Raw genomic sequence first — 22500 nt, forward strand, 5'->3', positions numbered from 1 at the left:
CACACACACACACACACACACACACACACACACACACACACACACATAAACAAGAGATATTGTGAATGGAAAAGCCACACAAGGGCCGATGAAGTAAAGGAATCGTAGAAAGTAAAGTCAGAGAGAGAGAGAGAGAGAGAGAGAGAGAGAGAGAGAGAGAGAGAGAGAGAGAGAGAGAGAGAGAGAGAGAGAGAGACCTACTGACACAACAACAGACAGACAGACGGAGAGAGAGATTAGACAGACAACCATTATAATTAACATTCTGTAGGGAAAGAAAGAAAGGAAGAAAAAGAGAAACATGATTAGAGAGTGACGAGACAAGCGAGGAGGAGAGAAGAAGGATGCAGAGGTGTGAAACTAATGACAGACACCTCGTATAAAAACAGCACCTCACTCAGTCACTCACCTCACAGGGCTTTCCATCAAGGACAGGTGAGTGGCTGGCTGAGGGAGGTGAAAGCTGGCGGCGTAGGACATGGGAGTGTGAATATGAAGTTAGGTAGGCGTTCTTTAAAACCTCCAGTGCCGGTGATGATTACGAATGTTGAACAAATCGCCGCGTGAAGTCCAGGAGGAATCACAACAAGGGGAAGAGGCGAGCTTATAAGGCAGGGTGTGTGACAGGCAAAGCGATGCGACAGCCGGGGTTGCCTGCCTTACTTAGCCGCGTGAGAGAGTGGCAGTCAAGGGCGGCGCACCATTAGGATTGCTGAAGTGGCTATAAAATATTAATAGCTTCGTTTGAGGAGGAGGAGGAGGAGGAGGAGGTAGCATTGCAGAAAGATGAGTATTAGTAAGAGGAGAAGGAGAGAGGGATTGAAATCAGAGGGAAGCTGGACTGTATTACAAAGCTGAGGAGCGACTGCGGCGATGAAAGGAATGCAGAATGAGAAGAAAACAGGCGGGCTGCTGGCTGAGATAGAAATAAGATGGAGGGGAGATGGAAGAGATAGAGGCGATAGAGGGAGAAACAGAAGTAGGTAACGCTTTAATATCTCTCTAGACCATCTCTACAACACACACACACACACACACACACACACACACACACACACACACACACACACACACACACACACACACACACACACACACACACACACACACACACACACACACACACACACACACACACACACACACACACACACACACACACAGGGAGCCGTAGTTCTACTGCCGTGGGATCTCATAGACAGGACAGGTTCTTGGCGGAGTGTGTGGGGGAAGGGTCAAGGGAGGGCTGTGGGAAGTAATAATGAAGGTAGACTTAAAGGTTGGTTGATGAAAGATGTATGAAAGGGGTGCATATATTTGTATGGATATTGTACGTATTGGGATTGCTATTAACGTAGGTGTATTTTAATTTAGCGTTTGTCTACTTTGTTGTTACAAGTGTATATTTTTTTATGTTTTCTTAAATCCCTTTCTTTGTCTGTCTCTCTGCCTGTCTGTCTTTGTTTGTCTCTCTCTCTCTCTCTCTCTCTCTCTCTCTCTCTCTCTCTCTCTCTCTCTCTCTCTCTCTCTCTCTCTCTCTCTCCATTTACCCATCAATCTGTCTATGCATTAAAAATCTCCCTATCTATTCACATACTCGCCATATCTACTGCTGGCGACGCTGAAGGAGGAAGAAATAAATAAAAAAAGAAAAAAAGAACGAGAAAGAAGGAAGGAGAAAACAGTCTTGTGCTTTGGTTTATTTCACATGATGAGGGAGATGGGGACGGGTAGTGAGGGATGAAGGATGGAGAAGGGTGGAGGAGAGAAGGAGAGGGGGAGAGGATGCGACACGGCTCGTTAGTGTTTCATGTCCTCGCTGTGGCCTTGATGATGTCGTTGTTTTGGTCCTGTGGTCTCGTGGGGGTGAGCCAGCCAGCGAGGGAGGTAATGCAGTACACGCTTGTCTTGTCCTCTGTCTCTTCAAGCAATGACTTCCATTTATTTACTTCCTTGTGCTTCGTTCGTTCTGTGTCTAGATTTTTTTTTCCCTTTTTATTTCCCTTTTTCTTTTTTGCTTTTATATACACTATGGGTGGTGTTGCCGGTTTAATCCTCGTTCTGTGCTGGTATGTTTGCTCTCCCCCGCTCTCTCCTCTCTCCTCTCTACTTTAATCTTCCAATTTTCGCCCGCCCGCCTTCTCACTCCTGCTCTTGGTCTCTCCCCCCTCCCCCACCTTCTCTCTCTCTCTCTCTTCCTCCTCCATACCGTTCATCTTCCTTTTAATCTACCTGTCGATAAGTAATTTACACTGATTCTCTTCCTGTTCTTCATCTTATACAAGCTCCTCCTCCTCCTCCTCCTCCTCCTCCTCCTCCTCCTCCTCCTCCTCCTCCTCCTCCTCCTCCTCCTCCTCCTCCTCCTCCTCCTCTACTTTATCTTTTGCCTTAATACATATAATTTTGTCGCTTTCGTCTAGTCGCCTTCCGGGAGACAAAAGAAAGAGAGGAGGAGGATGAGGAGGAGGAGAAGAAGAAGAAGAAGAAGAAGAAGAAGAAGAAGAAGAAGAAGAAGAAGAAGAAGAAGAAGAAGAAGAAGAAGAAGATGATAAGAGCGTTAGTCATAGGAAGGAAGGAAGGAGGGAAGGAAGGAAGACGAAGAGAAAGAATGGAGAGAGGAAGCACAGGTAAGGAAGAAGGGAAAGTTTTTGGAAGTTCAAGGTAGGACCGTAGGAGGATGAGGCGGGTACAGTCGCCTGCTGGGAAGGGAGAGAGGAAAGGTGAGTGAGCGATTAGAAGACGTTATTGGGTTGTGGGCTGCGAGAGGTCAGGGGTTGAGAGAGAGAGAGAGAGAGAGAGAGAGAGAGAGAGAGAGAGAGAGAGAGAGAGAGAGAGAGAGAGAGAGAGAGAGAGAGAGAGAGAGAGAGAGAGAGAGAGAGAGAGAGAGAGAGAGATGATTTTCCGATGATTATAAAATATTACATCCGAGTACATAAATTATCCAAATAGCAACACTTTTTCTGGTTCCTTCTATGGTTGTTTGTAGACTTCAACTTGCTATTTACCTAACTAACTAACTATAGCTGATTGATTGACTCACTGATTGACTAATTGACTGACTGACCGACTGATTGAAACTAACTAACTAACAAACTAACTAACTAACTCACTAACAGATTGACGAGCTAACTACCTAATTAAATAAATAAATAAATACATAAATAACGAGCGGACGAACGAAAGAATAAACAAACGAACTGACAAACTAAGCAATTAAGTAATAACTGACTTACTAACTTAACTACCTGCATACCCAACTAACCAGCTAATCCATAGGCAGCAGGAAAAGTATTGGATAAAGGAAAGAGGAAAAAAAAAAAAAAAAAATGACAGTGCGTGCGTCAGTCAGCGGGAAGGGCGAAGGGGTTATGGAGGGCATGAACTGCGGGAAAGTACCACGCAGTCACCGCTCCCATTTCTATATAGTATGGGATAGGCGTTAGTAATGGGAATGGGTGAAGAGAGGGGGAGGAGTTATACATTGAAAGTGTTATCGTAGGTTATGGCCTCTCTCTCTCTCTCTCTCTCTCTCTCTCTCTCTCTCTCTCTCTCTCTCTCTCTCTCTCTCTCTCTCTCTCTCTCTCTCTCTCTCTCTCTCTCTCTCTCCATTCTCTTCGTTCATTCTTATTCCCTCTCCCAAAATCCATTCAGTTACCGTACATATCTTTTTACTTTATTTTATATTGTACTTTTTTTGAGGGAGAGAGAAAATTTACTGTACTTTCTTATCATTTTTTGTTTATTATTGCTCCTTTATTGGCCTAGTCTAACTTCTTTCACACACCAAAAGAATAAAAAAGTAAAAAAAAACGAAAAAGAATCAGCAATATCACCACCATCCTCTCTCACTCTCTCTGTCTCGTTCTCTCTTACGTTACTCCTCTTTCCTCTCCCATTACTCCCACCTCTCCTCCCCCGCACCGGCCCAGCCACTCATAAACAAAAGGAGATCGGCTATAATGGCGCAGCAATAAAAGCTTCAGTTAAAGTGTGTCAAAGAGCCATAAAGGTGATCAATGGGCGGCGATGCGGGCGATTATACCATGCTCTCCTCGTGTTGGGGGAGGAGAGGTGTGCGGGGGTGCGGGGGTGAGGGTGGGTGAGGGGGCGAGCGTCTGGCGTTATACAGGTAAGGGAGTAAAAGGTGAGTCACAAGTGAGGGAGGGGAGGGTGTAAGGGTGGGCTAGTTTTTGGTAAAGGGAGGATGGGGGAGGGGCGTTGTGTAGATACAGAGGAACGGGGGGGGAGATGCAAGAGAGGGAGGAGTTTGGTTTTATTGGTAAGAGAGGAGATGGTAGGGGAGAGTGGTTGTGTTACAGAGAGAGAGAGAGAGAGAGAGAGAGAGAGAGAGAGAGAGAGAGAGAGAGAGAGAGAGAGAGAGAGAGAGAGAGAGAGAGAGAGAGAGAGAGAGAGAGAGAGAGAGAGAGAGAGAGAGAGAGTGTGTGGGGGGGAAGGGTCACGTTGGGGGAGAGGTGGAAGGTCAGTCCAATATTGTCGCCTTTAAATAAAACCTTGTGTATCAACTGTAGGGGAGGAGGAGGAGGAGGAGGAGGAGGAGGAGATTGCAAACAGGACGTGGGGTGAAGCGAAGGGGTGAATGGAGGCTGATCGGGATGAAGGGAAGGAAGGGAGAGAAAGAAGGAAGGAAGAGATAGAAAGGGAAGGAAAGGAGAGAGAGAGAGAGAGAGAGAGAGAGAGAGAGAGAGAGAGAGAGAGAGAGAGAGAGAGAGAGAGAGAGAGAGAGAGAGAGAGAGGATTGGAGGACACTTGTTTTGTAACGGTGCTGTGTATTTTTTTCTTTACTTTCTTTTTCTCTTTTCTTTTTATTTCTTTTTTGTCTCTACTATCAATTTTTCGTGATTTTTTTTCACTCACACACACACACACACACACACACACACACACACACACACACACACACACACACACACACACACACACACACACACACACACACACACACACACACACACACACACACACACACACACACACTTTTTCTGTCTGTCTGTCTGTCTGTCTGTCTGTCTGTCTGTCTGTCTGTCTGTCTGTCTCTGTCTGTCTGTCTGTCTGTCGGTCTATTTCTGTCTATCGTCCGTCCCACCCTCATGTTTAACTTGCAGATTCTCTCTCTCTCTCTCTCTCTCTCTCTCTCTCTCTCTCTCTCTCTCTCTCTCTCTCTCTCTCTCTCTCTCTCTCTCTCTCTCTCTCTCTCTCTCTCTCTCTCTCTCAGCCACCCACCCACCCTGCTACTACCCGTTCCTCTCGCTTTCTACCTCCTCTCTCCTTCCCTTCTCCCCTCCTCCCCTCACTACAACAGCCAGCCAATCACGTAAAAGGATGTTCAGCCAGCCAGCCAATAGGAACAAAGCACTCCGTTGTTGACAGGCTCCCAAGTTCTGGGGTTTCGTTCATTTTTCTATATATTCCTTCTCTCTCTCTTTTCTCTCTTTTATTTTCCGGTTTCATTTTCACTTTTTTTTTTATGTGTGTGTATGCTTTTCAAAGGTACCAGTGGATGGGCAGGTGGGTGGGTGCGTTGATAGGGCAGTGGGAAGGATGGGAAGGAAGGAAGGGATGGATGGAAGGGTTGTGGGTGGTGTGGGAAAGATAGGTTTTGTTGTATCTGTCTAGTTTTTGTGTCTGTAGGTGTTTTGTAGCTATTATTATTGTCATTATTATTTTTTTTTTACATAAACGTTTGTGGTTGAAAATAAGTCACAAATTCTGGTGATCTAGTGAGTGTTTGTAATTTGTACTAAGATGAAATGAATGTAAATAAAAAAAAAAAACAGCTATATACGATAGGTGTTAAGATAATCTCTCTCTCTCTCTCTCTCTCTCTCTCTCTCTCTCTCTCTCTCTCTCTCTCTCTCTCTCTCTCTCTCTCTCTCTCTCTCTCTCTCTCTCTCTCTCTCTCTCTCTCTCTCTCTCGAAGGGACAAATTATTCAAGGGGCACCAATAATTCAGGGTGGAGTAATGGACTCGCTTCGGGTTGCATGGAGGGCGAGGTTGGTGCCGGAGTTCCTCTGACCCTCGGAAACAATACCTGTCGCGGCCCAAGCAAGCTGAGGGGGAGTGAAACGTTTGTGGGTGACACGCCGCTGCCCGGTTGTGCTGCGAAACGTTTTTATAATTGGAGAGGGAAAGGTTCGTGAGAGAGAGAGAGAGAGAGAGAGAGAGAGAGAGAGAGAGAGAGAGAGAGAGAGAGAGAGAGAGAGAGAGAGAGAGAGATGCAGTTGCAGTTTCATACAGAAGGAAATTATAAAAAAAGTTAAGAATTGACTATCCGTTCCCTACTGTCTTGTATTTTATTTTTATTAAGGTTTTGTACTATGGCTTTCCGATGTATGGCTTAAAAATTTCGTTAATAGTGTGAAAGACATTAACAAATCAATAATTCCTTTTTTTTTCTATATAACCAAAATTGTGTTGCCTCTTCCTCTTCCCCTCTTTCCCCAACTACCATCATTCCCATTAGCCCGTCCATATCCACCACCACCACCACCACCACCACCACCACCACCAGTAACATAGGAGGGGGTCATGGCAGGCCGTCCTAGCCTCCCTAAGCCTCTAATATCGGGTCAGAATTAAAAGGTTGTTTTTATCTCTGGGATTACACGCGCAGGCAAAAATAATAACTTTTTATTGTTGCATTGCACGTTGGAAGCGGCGCTGTATTCAAGGCCCACCATAATAGTTGTAGTGTTGAGGACCTTCAGGAGGACATTCACACACACACACACACACACACACACACACACACACACACACACACACACACACACACACACACACACACACACACACACACACACACACACACACACACACACACACACACACACACACACACACGGAGAGCGGAGAGTGAATATACATCAAGCGAAGGAAAGACTGAACAAATATAGATACACAGACAGGATCTCACGAGTGTATCTCAGCCTCTGTGTACTATAACTATGTAAACACACACACACACACACACACACACACACACACACACACACACACAGTCAAGGTTTCTGTTCCTGGCGGTGACAGCGGCGAGTCTCCAGGGCGAGGCAGTGACGGTTAGCCACCACACCGCTTGGCCACCTGATCCATTAGCTTGCTCCTCCCGCCCCGGAATGATAACTATATAGGCACAGACCGCAACACTCCCACGCCACACCGATCACTGCTATTGGAAGGCACCTCACCCTGCCTCCCTCCCGGCCTCCCTGGTTACCGTCCTTCACCCGTCTTTTCTGCCTCCTGCTCTAACTTTACCAATGGGTTCTCTCTCTCTCTCTCTCTCTCTCTCTCTCTCTCTCTCTCTCTCTCTCTCTCTCTCTCTCTCTCTCTCTCTCCAGCTTGTATGTAAAATAATTCATGATATTATTAGATTGTATTTATGGTTATGAAAAGGGAACTTTCATTATTTAGCTGATGTATTATATTGCTCCTAGCTGAGGTCATTGAAATATCTATCTGTATATATATCTATATCTGTCTTTCTGTCTGTCTGTCTGTCTCTCTGTCTGTCTGTCTGTCTGTCTGTCTGTCTGTCTGTCTGTCTGTCTGTCTGTCTGACTGTCTGTCTGTCTGTCTGTCTGTCTGTCTGTCTGTCTGTCTGCCTATCTGTGTGTCTGTCTGTCTGTCTGTCTGTATCCCTATCTATCTATCTATCTATCTATCTATCTATCTATCTATCTATCTATCTATCTATGTCTATCTTATTATAAATCTATCTCTCTCTCTCTATCAGTCTATCTATCTATCTGTCTGTCTATCTATCAGTGTATCTATCTGTCTATCTATCTATCTATCTATCTATCTATCTATCTATCTATCTATCTGTTTGTGTTTTTGAACAGGTGCAGTGTACTATGTTCTGTGTTGCCTTTGTAAAATCCTTGCTGTCCTTCCCTGCCTTCCCCACGTTTGATATATGCATATTCTAAAAAAAAAAAAAAAAAAAGAAAGAAAGAAAGAAAGGAAATAAAAGCCTCGTTTATATGCGAAGAATGGTTAGAAGTTGGCACGTATTTACGTAAACTCGCATGTGTCAGGTCTTAACATTCTCCCTCCTTTGTGTAACTTGTTCCCTTGAATGCTCTTTCTGTGTTGCCTGCGATACATCATTACATTCCAAACCTGACAACCAACCTAAATACTCTGCATTCTTTCCCTCATTCCTCCGTGTCACTGCCTCCATCACATCACCTGACGCAACTATACACCACTTGTCACCCAGTCCCATTCCTCTTCCTCTCCTTCCTCTTCATCATCTTCAGCGGGCGGCAGCAGGAGCGTGACGGTAGCTACCTGTGCTGCGTGCCTCACCTGTCCTCTGTCTTCCCACGGTGACACGAGAACCCTTTTGTCCAGTCCATCTGAGCCTTTCTTGTTTACAGGATTTTGTGGCTGGGGTTTGTGGGTGGAGTGAGCGAGGAAGAGGAGGAGGAGGAGGAGGAGGAGGAGGAGGAGGAGGAGGAGGAGGAGGAGGGATGTTTTGGTAGTGGCTTTGTTGCAAGTTATTACTTTTGTGTGTGTGTGTGTGTGTGTGTGTGTGTGTGTGTGTGTGTGTGTGTGTGTGTGTGTGTGTGTGTGTGTTCGATGCAAATTGATTTAATGACGATTTCCTTTTTCTCGTTGGTGCTTCTTATGTATATGTTTATAATTACTGATTTGATTCTTTAATTTTCTTTCATTTTTCCCTCAAGACGTTAAAACTATGCAATAACGGCTTTTATATTATGTTTGATCCAAAATTTCATTATTCTTACTCTTGTCTTCGTCTTCGTCATTGTTTTTCTTGACTTTTTTTTGCTCATCCTTTCATTCTTGTCTTGGTTTTTTTTTTTCTTGTCTCAGTGTCTTTATGTCTTTTGTCTCTTTTTTTATTCTTTTTGTCTTCTTGTTCTTTTAGTCGCCAGCTTTTCTTTTCCTCCATTTCGTCTCCATCATCAACATCATCGCTCTCGTTCTCTGCGTCATTTTTATATTCATCTCGCCCTCTTCCAAGTCTTTATCAACCTTTTCATTCTTTTTTTTATCCTTACCTGCCTACTCCTTCTCTTCCTTGTCCTTATCTACTTCCTCCTCTGCCTCGCCCTTATCTACCTCGTCCTGTTCCCCTCCCTCTCTTGTACCCTTTTCACACCGAGGTGCCGAAAATACCTGGGTCCTGCGCCTGCGGCAGACACTGGGCCATCAGCATTAATTAGACACCTAAGGGGACTCACTGGCTAACCAGGTAGGAGGAATGTGCTAATAAGTGGACCAGTCTCCCACTCTCCCCGTCCTTCCCCTTTCTCCTCTTTGTTCTCCACCATCTTTTCTTCCTCTTCCAAAGCGGATGTCTATTTTTTTTTTCTTTTGTGTATTCGTAACCTTTCTTTCTCTTTTTTTTATTTTATTTTTTTCAATAGATACATTATTTTTCTTCTTTTGGTCTTGTCATTCTGCTTGTCTGTTCCTGTCTGTCTGTCTGTCTGTCTGTCTGTCTGTCTGTCTGTCTGTCTGTCTGTCTGTCTATCTTCCCTCTATTTGTCAGTGTCTCTCTCTCTCTCTCTCTCTCTCTCTCTCTCTCTCTCTCTCTCTCTCTCTCTCTCTCTCTCTCTCTCTCTCTCTCTCTCTCTCTCTCTCTCTCTCTCTCTCTCTCTCTTCCGTTAATCATTTTTATATATCTTTTTTTTCCTATTTCCCTTCCTCCAATCATTTACTGTCCTCTTTTTCCTTCTTCCCTTCTTCGTCATCAATATTGTCTCTGTCTCTAATGTCCCTGCTAAGTAGAGGTCATGGCAGGGTGAGCCATGAAAGGGGAGAGGTGGGGGCGGGGAAAGGGAGAGGAATGAGGGCGCGGAGGAAATAGGAGAGGGGAGTAAAGGTGTTGACAAGCCGGCCCAGGTGTGTCGTCCGTCTCCCTGTCGTGATCGCCCTCTGATTAACCTGTTCACACCTGCTCGCCCGCAACCATTACCGCTGCATCCTCCTCTTTCTTCGCTTCCTCTCCTCTTCCTCGTCTTCATATTTTTCCCATTCGTTCGGTGTGCATTCTCTTTTACCTACTATTTTTTTTTTTTGCAATTTTTTCGTATTTGTATTTTTTTTCCTTTTTGTCTTGGAATTGTTATCTTCTTCTTCTTCTTCTTCTTCTTCTTCTTCTTCTTCTTCTTCTTCTTCTTCTTCTTCTTCTTCTTCTTCTTCTTCTTCTTCTTCTTCTTCTTCTTCTTCTCCTCCTCCTCCTCCTCCTCCTCCTCCTCCTCCTCCTCCTCCTCCTCCTCCTCCTCCTCCTCCTCCTCTCTTGGTCGTGTATCTGTCAGTCACCAGTTTTTAGGGGGCGGCAGTGTCTTGTCGAGAGGAGCACTACACACACACACACACACACACACACACACACACACACACACACACACACACACACACACACACACACACACACACACACACACACACACACACACACACACACACACACACACACACACACACACACACACACACACACACACACACACACACACACACACACACACACACACACACACACACACACACACACACACACACACACACACACACACACACACACACACACACACACACACACACACACACACACACACACACACACACACACACACACACACACACACACACACACACACACACACACACACACACACACACACACACACACACACACACACACACACACACACACACACACACACACACACACACACACACACACACACACACACACACACACACACACACACACACACACACACACACACACACACACACACACACACACACACACACACACACACACACACACACACACACACACACACACACACACACACACACACACACACACACACACACACACACACACACACACACACACACACACACACACACACACACACACACACACACACACACACACACACACACACACACACACACACACACACACACACACACACACACACACACACACACACACACACACACACACACACACACACACACACACACACACACACACACACACACACACACACACACACACACACACACACACACACACACACACACACACACACACACACACACACACACACACACACACACACACACACACACACACACACACACACACACACACACACACACACACACACACACACACACACACACACACACACACACACACACACACACACACACACACACACACACACACACACACACACACACACACACACACACACACACACACACACACACACACACACACACACACACACACACACACACACACACACACACACACACACACACACACACACACACACACACACACACACACACACACACACACACACACACACACACACACACACACACACACACACACACACACACACACACACACACACACACACACACACACACACACACACACACACACACACACACACACACACACACACACACACACACACACACACACACACACACACACACACACACACACACACACACACACACACACACACACACACACACACACACACACACACACACACACACACACACACACACACACACACACACACACACACACACACACACACACACACACACACACACACACACACACACACACACACACACACACACACACACACACACACACACACACACACACACACACACACACACACACACACACACACACACACACACACACACACACACACACACACACACACACACACACACACACACACACACACACACACACACACACACACACACACACACACACACACACACACACACACACACACACACACACACACACACACACACACACACACACACACACACACACACACACACACACACACACACACACACACACACACACACACACACACACACACACACACACACACACACACACACACACACACACACACACACACACACACACACACACACACACACACACACACACACACACACACACACACACACACACACACACACACACACACACACACACACACACACACACACACACACACACACACACACACACACACACACACACACACACACACACACACACACACACACACACACACACACACACACACACACACACACACACTAGTGCAATCTCGTGTTCTAATCGGCAAGCGTCTGTGTTGTTTATCATTATTCACATTGTAGGAGGGAGATGAGAGGGAATGAGTGGGCGGATGAGAGAGAGAGAGAGAGAGAGAGAGAGAGAGAGAGAGAGAGAGAGAGAGAGAGAGAGAGAGAGAGAGAGGCTTTTGTTGATGCTGTGGAAGAAGAGGATGGGGTGGAGAATGGCAGGTGTGTGTGTGGGTGTGTTTGTGTGGGTGGGTGGGAGGAGAGGGGAGTGGTATGGAAGGGGTGCTTAGATGGTGTAATGCAGTTGGGGGTGAGGAGGAGGAGGAGGAGGAGGAGGGGGAGGGAAGGAAGGGAAGGAGAGATAAAGATGGAAGTGGAAGGAAATTCAACACCACAGTGAGTTCTTTGTTTGGATCTGATGTGCTTACCTGCCCATAAACTTCGGACCAGAACCTCTTTTCTACCTTTGCTGTTTTTCTTCTCCTCCTCCTCCTCCTCTTCTTTCATTGTTTTACCTTCACACATTTCCTTTTCACTAATCCCTAATGTGTTTCGTCCCTTTTATCATCAAGTTTTCTGTGTCTGCTGCTTACAATCCTCCTCCTCCTGCTCCTCCTCCTCCTCCTCCTCCTCCTCCTCCTCCTCCTCCTCTTCCTCCTCCACAAGTGATTTACGTAAGTTATGCATGCAATCCAAAACAATTTTCTCGGCGGCGTGTTTCAATCTCAATAGAAGTCGTGTTTCCTTTTGGCCTTTTTGTTATTCGCACGCATGTGATTTCATCCTAATGTCCCTTCTTTCCTTGCTTCTGTGTATTGTCGATAATTATTGTCATTAACGCATCTTCGTATCCTCTCATGTTTTACGTCCCATTTTTGTAATTTCCTGTGTATTGTTCTTGCATCATGCCATTATGATTTTCTTTCCTTCTCCCTCTTTTTTTTTTTATCTTCACTTCTCGTCTCGTCGTGTCTCGCTCCTTTCTTTCCTCCCACGCGCTGCTCACATTAACTCCCACTCACTCTCTCCGCCCCTCACTATCTCTACAAGGTTATTTCGGCAACATTAAAGACACATTCGTGCTAATCACCTCTTTTACCTGGGCACTTTAACCCTCACCTATACCCTCAATTAATTTTTGGGACCTATGCGTACTGTCTTTGTAGTGCAAGCCCCACCTGTAATCGTAATTGTTGAGTGTCCCGCAGGTTGTAGTGTTGGGCTTGAATAATTGCGGAGATGGGAATTGCAACGTTAAAGGTTTGGCGATGGAAGAGATAAAGGCGGGTGAGGTGAGGAGAGGGTTGGGGAACACCTTAATTATTCAACAGGTAACACGGGGCACCGCTTTAATTGTCCGACAGGTAAGAGGAGATAATAGCACTATATATATATTTTTTTTTGTCTTTGTTTTTTTTTCTGTTCTTTATTTACGTGCTTTCCTAGAGGGATGGGTGGTAGTTTAAGGATGTTTTCTTTCTTTTCTTTTTTTCAGTTATTTTCTTTTTCTTCATGTCATTGATGTAGTTATTGATACCATTTTTTTTTTTGTCGTTATCGTTCATTTTGTTTGATCGTTTTATTATTTTTTTTCTCTTTAAATTTTTGCATTACTCCTGATTACACGTATATCTTTTTTATTTATCACATTTTACTTCTTTCCATGGTTTGTTTTGTTCGTAGGTTATGGATGTATTCTTCCTCTTCCTTTTTTTTTTTCTGTTATTTTCTTTTCCTTCATGTCATTGGTGTAAGTACTTATACCGTTTTTCTTTCTTTTTTTTTCTCGTTATCGTTTATTTTGTTTGTTCGTTTCATTATGTTTTCCTCCTTAAATCTTGCTTTACTTCTGATTGTTTATATACGTATATCTTTTTTTTGTCACATTTTAATTCTCTCCATTGTTTTTTTTTTTTGTCCGTTGTTCATTTTTATTTCGATCTCAGGTATGCTTTGCCTTTTCTTAATCAAGCTCTATTTTCTCTCTGAACCTTGCACTTCATTTTGATTATTTCCTGTATTTATATATTTATTTTATATCTTCCGTTTTCTTTAATTTTACTGGATTTTTCGTCTGCATCTTGCTTTATTATTCTTTTTTTTTTTTTTTATCTCTTTGTGTATCTATTTCATCTTTCCCTTGTCTCATTTTGTTGCATCTTCCTGCTTCCTCTTTTATTTTTTACATTTTTCGTTCTATGTATATCTATGTTATCTCTCGTTTCCCTTAATTTCACTACCTTGTCTCCCTGAATCTTGTATTACTTTATTTTACACCCTGTTTGTAAATATGTATTTTCCTGTCACCCCTTTTTCTCACGTCCCCTTCACTCTTTCACTGGCCAAGGACGGGAAGAGGGGGAGGGAAAGGGTGGAAAAGGATTGAAGGGGATGATGATGATGGTGTGTGTGTGTGTGTGTGTGTGTGTGTGTGTGTGTGTGTGTGTGTGTGTGTGTGTGTGTGTGTGTGTGTGTGTGTGTGTGTGTGTTTATTGTGCCTCTTGACCACGACAAATATGGCGATCAAGTCATAATCCCGCCACAACAATGGGATCAGATGTCCCCCGGGTGTCGCGAGTGGGGTTCTAATCCTCTGGTGGAGCCTTTATTGTCTCCACTCGGGTTCTGAATGTCACCTCAACACTCAACATACTTCTTGCTCTTTTTTCTTTTCTTCTCGCTCTTTTCTTCTTCTCCTCTGTTGTTACTCCCCTCTGCTTTTGTTTTTGTCTTCATTTTTTTCCTATAAATTTTACCGTTTCATTTGACATTCTCTCTCTCTCTCTCTCTCTCTCTCTCTCTCTCTCTCTCTCTCTCTCTCTCTCTCTCTCTCTCTCTCTCTCTCTCTCTCTCTCTCTCTCTCTCTCTCTCTCGCTTGTTCGTTTTGATATCCTCTTTCATAGGTTTGAATTTTCGTCTTCATTTTGTCTTTTATATTTTTTTCTTGAATTTTCCTCCTCCTCCTACTCCTCCTCCTCCTCCTCCTCCTCCTCCTCCTCCTCCTCCTCCTCCTCCTCCTCCTCCTCCCCACCCCAGGAATTATCGGGGGGCTGATAATTAAGACACGGTACAGGGGGAGTAAAAGGAGGGAAGGCAGGGCTCGGCCACACTCACCTGTCACTTTTAAGGTTTCAAAACACTTTAGGAGGATCCCTTTCCCCTCCCCCCACCGCTAATCTCACTCTCACTTAGGCTCTGATCCTCCCTGTCCGGCCTATGGGATTCACGCCTCTATTGTGATCCTCCATTGCTAGAGGGCTCAAGACACTTAGGGTTTAGCGGAGAGGCTTCGATTCCTCTTATTTTTTTTTACTAGTGCTGTTTACAACTTGATAACACGGTCAGAGAAGGGATTGGGAGGTAAAAGTGTACTTAAAATGACCTCTCATTGTCGTTCTCTTCTCTCACTGTCTCTTTCATTCTCTTTCTCTCCTTTTCATCCTGGTCTTCCTCCCAACCCTTTCTCAGTCATGAAAATTCCGGACAGGTGTACTGTTAATTGGCTGAGATTGTACCTGAGATTTACTTGTGTTTTCGTGGTATTATTATTTTTATGTCCCTTTATATTATCGTTCCTCTGCATGCTATATTCGGATATGTGTGCGTAAGTAAAGCTTTTATGCTGCATTACGTGAGATGAATAGCTAACACTCGTACACACAATGCTTCTTCTCTTCTCCTTGTATAGCAATGACCACTCCGTCTTGCCACTCATGCTGGGCCTCGCTTCCCTCAGTGACACGAGACATTCACACACTGTCTTGTCCTCCCGCCAAACGTCTCCACAGGCTTCACAAACACCACCGTCTTGAGGCCTTATCTCCTTAATCATCTCTTGTATTATTTACGTCACGGTTGTCATTACCACGGACCTCCTGTCACCGTCCATCGCTTGTCTGTTGGTTCCTCTCTCTCTCTCTCTCTCTCTCTCTCTCTCTCTCTCTCTCTCTCTCTCTCTCTCTCTCTCTCTCTCTTCTTCTTCTTCTTCTTCTTCTTCTTCTTCTTCTTCTTCTTCTTCTTCGCCATCATCATCATCATCATGTTGTTGTTGTTGTTGTTGTTGTTGTTGTTGTTGTTGTTGCTGTTGTTGTTGTTGTTGTTGTTGTTGTTTTCCTCTTCCTCCTCCTCCTCCTCCTCCTCCGCTATATGAAACCTCACAATCATCACCTGTAATCAGCGAGGCATTGTCTGACCACAGGTAATGAAAACAGTCGTGTGTGTGTGTGTGTGTGTGTGTGTGTGTGTGTGTGTGTGTGTGTGTGTGTGTGAGTGAGTACAAGCGTGTCCTAAGGCAGTGCATATGATTATCAAGTGTGTGGCGTACGTAACATAACCTTAGGATGTGTGTGTGTTATGTTAATGCATTATGTACACACACACACACACACACACACACACACACACACACACACACACACACACACACACACACACACACACACACACACACACACACACACACACACACACACACACACACACACACACACACACACACACACACACACGGCCACTTTACTGGTGTGGGGGAGGATAATTAAGTGCACACGTGTGAAGCACCAAGGCAAGGCAAGGCAAGGCGAGGCGAGGCAAGGGAGGGAGGTTCATTATAGTAACGTGTTATGGTGTTGTGTCCATGGCCAGAGGTGTAATATTGCTTCCTCGAGGACCTGGACACGTGGATGAAGTGTGTGAGTGAGTAAATGAGTGAGCGAGTGAGTGTACGAGTTAGTGGTAAGTGAATAAGTAAGTGAGTGAACAAATAAATCAGGAAGTAAGTATGTAAGTGAACGAGTAAGTGAATAAGTAGATATATAAGTAAGTGATTAAATTAGCCAGTCAGTCAGTCAATCAGTTAGTCAGTCAATAAGTAAGTATATAAATGTTGAGTGACCTTAGCTTTTAATTTCAAGTAATCATAAAAATAATATGATAAAACAGGGTATCATATATAATATAAAACAATTTTCAGTTAAACATGAGTATATTTAATCTTGAGTTACAATCTTGAGTTACGTGCGACTAAGTATGTGCATTAAATTTTATGTATCCATTAAAATAAATTGATAAAGCACAATATATTGTGCTTTATTGACACTCAGTGTCAAGCCTTAAAAAAAAAAAAAAATCCAATTGATGTACTACAATCTAAACATGAAGATCACAAGACATAAGACGCGTGCACCCACTTCAGTAATTGGTAGAACATATGAATATAAAAAAAAACAAATAAATAAAATAAACAAATAAATAAATAAATAATAAATAAACAAATAAATAAATAAAAAAAAAATAAAATAATAAATAAGGGAAGCCACCACATTCATCCTTTCATCTTGACACTTGCCATTGGGATATTTCGTGTCACAGCTGCAGTGTGTTAGTATGTACGTACGTCTCCATGCCAGACATTATCTTATCCGCTATGCGCTCAGCACACAATGATGTGTCCCAGGCGCGAAAGCAGTAGTCATTCCATGGAAAATCAGAATAAAACGTCATCAGGTCCGATCACTTAGCGGAGGCAAAACGGCAGAGGCACCTCCGGTTTGGAGGATCCTGAAGAGAAATTAGAACGATAGGGTAGGGTTCAGTGAAATTATGATCGGAGAAGCTCAACGGAGGGATACAAATTGCTGTCTCCGTTCAGAGAATCTCAGCTAGACATCTGTGTTACGTTGGCAGCCCTGCTCCGTGATGGCGCGCAGTCTCAGTAAAACTCAGCGTCACTTAAAAAGTAGTAATATTTCTTCACTTAGCTCAGCAATTACAAAAGTTAAGCTGTTTGTTCAATTATATCAGTTTTCAACCTCGACTGGGTAAAAAAAAAAAAAAAAAAGTAATTATGGCAAGTATAGGTCAAGGAATAAAATTTTATGGGTTATGCATCTTTTTTTTTTGATAATGATATAAAAATAGAAAAACAAAAATTTTCATGACTATGCAGTACGTTCTCCCTTCCTCTGTACCCACCCACACCGTAAGTCATAGATGATAATTAATGATAATATTTCACTATACCGTTTACTGTTTTCAGCATCTTGTTAAGTATACAGTTTCCAACGCCTTACAGTCACGTCTCGGGCCACGTGGACAAAAAAAAAAAAAAAACAGCAAACTCACGCCACGTTACAACATCCTCCATCTCCCAACGTCCGCCACCTCCCAGCATCTCATCCGCCGGCACCTCCTAACATCATATATTCGCCACCTTCCAACATCCGCCACCACCTCCCAACATCACATCCACCACCTCCCAACCTTCGCCACCTTCCTCTGCCTCCACCTCCCTTCCTCTCTTTTTCTTATGCTCTTCTTTTTTTGTGTATTCATTTATTTTTGCTCTCTCTCTCTCTCTCTCTCTCTCTCTCTCTCTCTCTCTCTCTCTCTCTCTCTCTCTCTCTCTCTCTCTCTCTCTCTCTCTCTCTCTCTCTCTCTCTCTCTCTCTCTCTCTCTCTCTCTCTCTCTCTATTATAGCACGACGGAAATTATAGTTAGATACAGTTTATCTCTCCGCCTTTTTCTTTTTACTTAATTAGTCCACGAAGTGTTAGTAATACTGAGTAGAATAAAGAAAATAAAGACACGATTTAAAAGAAAAGGAATAACCAAATAACGCATTTAAAAAAAAATTAATTGAGTTAAAATGGTAATAGCGCTATGTTATGTGTTCTAGTGTTGATATTATACTCGTTCATGTTTATTTGAAATGTGTAAGAATCTAAAGAGACTGCTGGAAAATAAGGTGGTCTACTTAAGATTCTGCATGGCTAATATTATATTTCATCTTTATATATAATGAAGCCAGTCTTCTCAAAAACTTTTCTGTCTTGGCCGCGTTTACTATACGGCTCGTCTGCTAAGCCTGTTCCTCCCGTCCTTATTTGTGAGCCAGTTTCATCCTGGCTCTTTAATACATATTGATCTTGCTCAAACATACATCACGTACTTGTTTACTGGGAGAACGTTACTTGCCTGTCGTTTATCTGTCTTGTTAACCTTTCACCCACTTACAGACATCAATCAGGCGCCAATACTGAAAACTTATAGTACTCGTTTCTCTTCGTTACCATTTGATACACTCCTTCTACAGGGGCGTGTGCGACGGGAGGTGAGAGGGGGAAGCAAGAGCGCGAGACCTTGTAATATATACCCCTTAGTGACTCAAGGTGATCCTTCTTACATTTAATTAGACTGGACAGTACTTGATTGTATTAATTTTCATATGTATATTTTTACACTGGGTAGCAGACGGGATGGGGGGCGTGGGTCCCATACTGGGTTTAATTCTAAATATGGATGCAAGATCAATAATTGGAACATTGATTTTATATATATATATATATATATATATATATATATATATATATATATATATATATATATATATATATATATATATATATATATATATATATATATATATATATATATATATATATATATATATATATATATATATATATATATATATATATATATATATATATATATATATATATCTCTCTCTCTCTCTCTCTCTCTCTCTCTCTCTCTCTCTCTCTCTCTCTCTCTCTCTCTCTCTCCACGAGAAGGGACTGGGTTGTGGAAAATATGTCTGTTTAGTCTCATTCTGTGTATTGGTCATGATGGGGACAAGGTAGTGTAGGATGTGTATGTATAGAAAGAAAATCCTGCGTTAGATTTGAGAAAGACGGGGCTGTGTGTGTGAAGGATAATGCTGTTTAGTTTATACCACCCTCTACATTAGACATAATGGAGATTAGGCTTGGAGGAGCGTATATTGAAGGGGACGCGGCTCTGGAGGATGTGTGCGTTGAGTTAAGCCATCCTGTGTTTTGAGTAAAGTGTAGAAAGAGCTTTGTTATGATGTGTGTGTTTATCTACTCCCATCCTGTTTCTTGTACACTATGGGGGAGGAGAAGGGTTGTGGGGGATGTGCTCGTCGAGTTCGCACCATCTTGTGTATTGGATATTTATTATGTTGTATTCACGGCTCGGCTTCCTCATCCCCTTGCCTCTCATTCTTGCCTGGTCACCGCATTTGTGCCTCACTTACCTTATACTGCTTTTACCAACCCCACTGATTCGAGCCTCGCGCCAGCCAGTCCCTGTATAGGATAGGGCGTGCCATTGCCTCCAGCTGCCCTCACTGTCTGTGTTCACTGCGTCATGCTTAGTAATGGCGTGGGAAGATGTCCAAAGTGGCGTTCATCTTGTTACCGCCTCTTAGTGTTATGGTCGTCCTTTGTTATCATTCACGACACTATAAAATTAGTTGTGACCACACACACACACACACACACACACACACACACACACACACACACACACACACACACACACACACACACACACACACACACACACACACACACACACACACACACACACACTCACACTAATAATAATAAATATAAATGAGTAGATGAAAATAAAAGTAGAGAGAACTAGAAATTGTGTTTTTTCCAAGATACAAAACTATTAAGACACTGTATTACTTAGTATAAGTGTCTAATTTGATCATGGAAAAAACTGTTTAGCAAGGAAAAGGTTACTTACACAAGATAAGCTCTGAGAACGGGTGATGTTTCCTTTAAGACAGCGAAGAATGTAATTTCTTACTTCCCCGTTATCGTCCTCAACCAGCTACACTAAAACATTTCAGTCTATGCTTTGAGATAAAAGTTGTAATAGAAAATGTACTCCATAGTGAATTGTGTTCAGTCAGCGTTTATTTATTTATTTATTTTTATATCAAACATTCCACATCCACAGGCAGACTTAATTTAATTTGGAAAGGCGGTGGTGGCGAGTGCACAATAGCGGCTGGTGTGTGGTGGGTGTGCGCGGCCTGGCGTGGGTGTGAGTGGTGGGCGGTTGTGCGGCTGTGCTTTGTTCGCTTTAATTAATACCTATGCTCGCACTCCGTCTCTTAATACTCACACAGACTCACGGTATTCACACTGATGCTTTCACAGGATCACCATATGTATAGAGCCTCATTATAATTAATCAAATAAGAGTCACGGTGCTTACGCAGACAACCTTATTATATTTAAACAATGACATGATACTCAGCTTCATCATACTTAACACAGGGTTACAGTACTTAGATAATCTCTTGATAATCATACAGGCTCATAATACTTAGCTTCATTATGCCTATGTATTCTGTCTCTTGATGATACTTGCAGTGTTTCATAATACGTATTCCCATATTTTGCACTCTTAGCCTTTGTCTAATATGTAAAGTGCAAAGGCCCCATGATACTTAAACGATCTCATGATTCTCAGCCTCATTATATTCACACAGCCTCATGATACTTGCACACAGTCTTCAGATACTTATACACTCACTTCATGCTTACATAGTCCCTTTGCAAACATTTTTTAGATACTTGTACAGTCACACGATACTTACATAGTCTCATGGTACTTACACAGTCTCATTATATAACACACTTATGGTACACGAAAAGCCTCCTGACACTTACGTAACTCTATGGTACTTACAGAGACTCCTCATACTTAACCACACAATACTTACAATCTCATGACACTTACATAGAACGCATGGTAGTTTTACACACTCATTTAATTTATATAGACCTCATGAGAATACTTCCCCAGCCTCATGACACTTAGCGAAGCCTTCTCTGCCATCGCTCATCTCTGCTCATTCCCGCCCTTTTATTAACATTCCTCCCCCATTCCCATTAACGTGCCTCACTTTTATTAGTATTCTACCTGAACTTCTCCCTCATTCTTCCCTGCATTCATTCCCGCCACCCAACCCAGCCACCCCACCTTTGGGTAATTTCCTTCACCTTTGTTGCTGCTGCCTGAGGAGGAGCGAGGGGGAAAGGAGGAGGGGGTAGGGAAAGGGGTACTGTAATTTCTAGCTTCTGTTTTTTTTTTCTTTTTTTCTTTCTCTTCTTTTCAGTGTATTGTTTTTTTTATTCACTTTCCTTTCATGCTCTTTTTTTCGTTGTGTTTCAGTCATTATCTCTCTCTCTCTCTCTCTCTCTCTCTCTCTCTCTCTCTCTCTCTCTCTCTCTCTCTCTCTCTCTCTCTCTCTCTCTCTCTCTCTCTCTCTCTCTCTCTCTCTCTCTCTCTCTCTTCTTTATATTTTTCTGCATGACACTGGAAGGTTACCTGTCCCTCCCTGAATGTCTCTTATTTTGTGCTTGAGTCGCCCTCATTCCAAGGCAGCGTCTACAGTGAGGTATTTTTGCAGCCACTCCTATTCATCCCTATTCATCGTGGCTGCTTTCATTCTATATCATCTGCATTTGGTCTTTGTCACCGGTAAATTCCATCGTCAG

This window comes from Scylla paramamosain, chromosome 3, assembly GCF_035594125.1.
Source record: "Scylla paramamosain isolate STU-SP2022 chromosome 3, ASM3559412v1, whole genome shotgun sequence".
In the NCBI taxonomy this organism is placed as follows: Eukaryota; Metazoa; Arthropoda; class Malacostraca; order Decapoda; family Portunidae; genus Scylla; species Scylla paramamosain.